At 36.5% G+C, this 4,208-nt stretch overlaps 1 long non-coding RNA gene across 1 annotated transcript; it reads left to right on the forward strand.

Annotated features, from left to right (window-relative positions):
• The first annotated feature begins 359 nt into the window (after positions 1-359).
• On the forward strand, positions 360-2,724 carry LOC118243925 (uncharacterized). The gene is made up of 3 exons (XR_004777385.2): positions 360-491; positions 1,713-1,823; positions 2,155-2,724. It is a non-coding gene; the product is annotated as an uncharacterized LOC118243925 (long non-coding RNA).
• The last annotated feature ends 1,484 nt before the right edge of the window (positions 2,725-4,208 follow it).

Genomic DNA, 4,208 nt, shown 5'->3' on the forward strand with positions numbered 1-4,208 from the left:
TTCCTGCTTTTGTTCTATGAAAATCAGCTAGCAGTGAGAAACCTTTTTTTTTTTTTTTTTTTTTTTTTTTTTTCTTTCTTTATGTTAGCTTTTGGTGAGCTCAGATCAAAACCAAATGAAAAAAAAATAAAAAAATAATTTTTCCTGTCATTCAAATTTTTGTGTTTTAGCCAGCTTTTGTCCTTGAGACTAAAGATCCAGATGTGTTAGATTGTAGTAGTGGAAACGACCAAACTGTGGTACTTTGTGTGCTGTTGGCAGGAACAAATTCTCAGATGTCTAGAAATCTAGCAGATGTTCCCAGAGATACTGATTGAGAAACTAAAGATATTTAAGAAACTAATTTTGAATTTTTTTAGAAGATTTGGGTACCCAAGAACCTTTCAGAGTGGAAAACCTGTACAGTTGAATGTGAAAGCTCTCTCAGCCTTGCCCATCAATGCACTCCCCTTCCTGCCAGTGCTCTTGGCATCTTTCCGCTCCTGGAACAGGTGAGGAAAATGTTCCCTAAGTCCTTCTCCAGAGTCAGTGACAATCCATGCAGTGCTGCAGCAATCCACCTATGCAGCATGCACAAAGAGGAAAGGCCTTTGGGTCATTCGTTGTGAATGGATAGAAGTGAGACTGAAAGCCTCTAGACCTATTTAATTTCCCATCTTTACATCAGTCAGGAGTAATGCACTGAAGCCCTCAGATTTCTTAGTATATATTCACTGTTCACATATCCAAAGTTAGTATTTTTCCATTAAATCATAATTTTATATTTTTTGCTTTGCCAAGAAACTTTAAATGCTCTTCTGTTCCTACTAGAACTACCGGTATGTCTTTTTTCCTATATTGAAAATTTCAGGAGAGTCCAAACTGTGCTAACAACGAAGTAACTCCAATATCTTGTGGAAGAGAAAATGTTATGTTTTTGCAGAAACAAAGACAAAACAGCAGAGCAGCTGTTTTGGCACCATAAACTAGGCACCATAAACTAGGTCAGAGACACTAAATGATGATGGCACATGGTATTTAGTAAGGCAGCATCTTCAAATGAAATTTTGGTCCATAAATAGGAACTTGTATTAGGATAGTTCAGAGCAACTTGCTTGTCACCATTTTTATTTATTTATTTATTTATTTTTAGATACAGTTTCAGTAGTTCAAAAACGAAGTATATTTTGAGCTATCCAGATCTTTTAACTTCCAAAGCCACTGGCCACTTTTAGGCTTAATACAAAAAATCTGTTTTTTTCAGAGGAACACAAGCAGTTCTCAGTAACTGAAAATTCAAAAAATAAAAATGGACATGGGTTTTAAGCCAAAGCAGTTACGTTTGGAAATGTTGATGTCAATGTAAACTACAAAAATTATTAAAACATGGATCAAAAGAAAGAAAAGCATGGATTTGATCCTGTACATAAATCTCCTACCAAGTCTGGAGATGTATTTCATTACCTAATTGCACAAGATAGGTTCTTCAGATCTGTTTTTCAAAAGCTGGGGGGGAGGGGGAACAGGAGTGTACCTATTTTCCTTGAAATGCAAATAGGTACCAAATGATTTTTCTTTTTTTTTTTTTTTAATTTAAATCAAGAGAAGTTAAGCATCTAATGTCCTCTGTGTTCATAACTGCATAGGAAATATCATTAAACTTTGATATATTTTTAGATGCCAAAGTAAATTTGAAACTGTGATCACCGAAGTCTATCCTGTTTCCATAACAGTTATTTGGGCATTGTTGTTTACTTCCTTGGAGACAGCACCTAATGTACAATCAAAATCAATGGCAAAACCTTCATGAACTTCCAGGAAAAACAGATCCAGTCTATACGTTGGTAAGGTGTTTGTGTTTTGTTTTGTTTTGTTTTGTTTTCTAAATTACATTTAGAAATGTAGCCTGAAAAGCATCCTGCTAAGAGCTTTGTGGCCCTCTCTTCTATCTTTCTACTTCACCTTTAACATACAGTTTAATTAAGTCAAGAGCATTTTAGTTTTGAAGAGTAATAATTGAATAATTGCTAAAAGGGACACAACGATGAATAATATGTATGGGGAACTTGATCTGAAAAAAAAAAAAAAAAAAGTATTCTATTGCAAGAATTACAGCTGGAATTATCTTTATTTTGGAATTGGGAGCAGGGATTAATATCTTTTTGTCCCTGACAGAATACGAAGAAGTGTGCTGATGAAACTTTCTGATGAAATCTACTAAGGACGCTAATTTAGGAAACACCAGAAGCAAACAGGAAGAACTTGTAGACTTGACGTAAAGGTTTGACAGAGCAAGTGTGGGAAGCCACCATCACATACTTGTCCTGTAATTGAGGAGCTCATTGACTGGAAACAAGCAACGAGATGAAAAGTTCTGTGTCTACAGGTTGATGGCAGGATGACAACGGACTTGCAGAATGATGCATCCATAAAAAAAAAAAAAAAAAAAAAAGAAATGTGATATTAAGACATGCAAGGCCATTCCCTTGCACAATTCCTTCATAGGCTACTGGCGTAGTATGAAATGGTGCTCAATTCTGTGTTTAAGAAAGATGAGCTTCAATGAGAGCCAGCACACTGAAGGGTTAATCAAAGACTGCTGAGAATAGGGAAAAAAAAAAAAAAAAGATTTAAAGAATTTTGCATTGTTTGGTCTAGCAAACCTAAAGCCTAGGCATTTTTTAATAAACACTATTGAGAGAAAAACTAGCCATGAATCAATTTAGGATGGAGATTAAGATTTCTTATCCTTGCAGGACTAGGTTTTTGGAACAACTTGTTTTAAGATTAGTCGTTATAAATTTGTGCAAGGATTGCATGACAAAGCCACAAGCAATAACAAGGGATAGGCTTCATTGACACAGAATGTTCCAGTCCTGGGAGTTTGTGCTGCTTGGTATTAAAAACACGATTACAACAACTGCTGGGAAAAATGAAAGAAAACAAAAAGAAAAAGAAAAAAGAAACAGAAAAAAAAAAACATTGAGCTGCCTACAACTGTCCTCTAATAATGGGTATTTTTATTATTATTGAAAATAGGAACATTTCCTTCAGATAACATGTAAGAATTTGTTGGAATAATAATTTCGTAATATCTTCAATGAAGACATATAGATCAGCATAAATTTTGAAAATTATTTAGGTTTCAACACAGCACCACCTATTGGAATAAAAATAGTAGTAATGGCTTGGAAACAGTACAAACAAAGCCGGGCTAAACTATGGTTAATTTATAGACTTGCATTTTGGAGAGCTATGTAACTAGCTCTGCCTTGGATGTTATCCCTGTTAAAATAAATTTGAAGACAAACATGCTATTATTTTTTTATTTTATTAGAAAGGAAGATTTTACCACAGCATAGGTGAGGTAAAGATTTGCTGTGAGCTATTAGACGTAACTTGGCACAAAGGCAAGATATTTACACAGCGATAAAAGAGATAAGAATATATTTCCTAGTAAAGAAAGCATTGTACATGAGAATTTAAATGAGCTGCAGATAGATACAGATACATGATAAAAAGTAGATGTTTGGCCTATCATTAGAGAACATATCAGCCACTTTAAAATACACTCTGCTCAGATTAATCATCACTATGCTGCCATTTCAAGTGAGGCATGCAGGTGGAAAAGTGGAGTGGCACAGACCTTTTTTTGTATTAATGAGGAGATTGTAACATGCTGCAGTTCAAAGTTTCAGGTGCGGAGGGAGTGCAGGCATTTAACAACATCCAGAGAACAAGGTGGGACGTGCATATTTTGGAGCCGCATCCTCAGGGGCTGATCTCATCCCAGTCCCACCCTTTCTCCACCCAGGAGGAAAAAGAAGTTCTGCATCTTTTTGTTTATTTATTTATTTTCCTTTCGGGAATTATTTCTGATCACGGATTTAGAAAACAAGGTACAATGAAAGCAGTTTCTGCTGCTTTGCGTGACCAATACACTGACAAGGTTTGAAATGCCACTGCCCTCTTCCCTGTTCCTATGCAGCAAGCAATCCAAAGAGCAGTACTGCAGACTGCACAGGGAGAGCTGAACAGGGGCTGGTCTCCATCTCCCTGAAATATTAGGAGGAAGGATAATGTAAAAACAGTGTAATGTTGTTTTGCCCTCCCGTGGTTGGGCTGCTCAGGCAGGTTGTGTGCCCCACTTCCCCCAGCGATGGAGAGCTCACAAGCAGCCTGAGGAAAGTGGCGTGCCCTGTCAGAGACTCCTTGCCAGCCAGCAGGCT

This window comes from Cygnus atratus, chromosome 3, assembly GCF_013377495.2.
Source record: "Cygnus atratus isolate AKBS03 ecotype Queensland, Australia chromosome 3, CAtr_DNAZoo_HiC_assembly, whole genome shotgun sequence".
Taxonomy (NCBI): domain Eukaryota; kingdom Metazoa; phylum Chordata; class Aves; order Anseriformes; family Anatidae; genus Cygnus; species Cygnus atratus.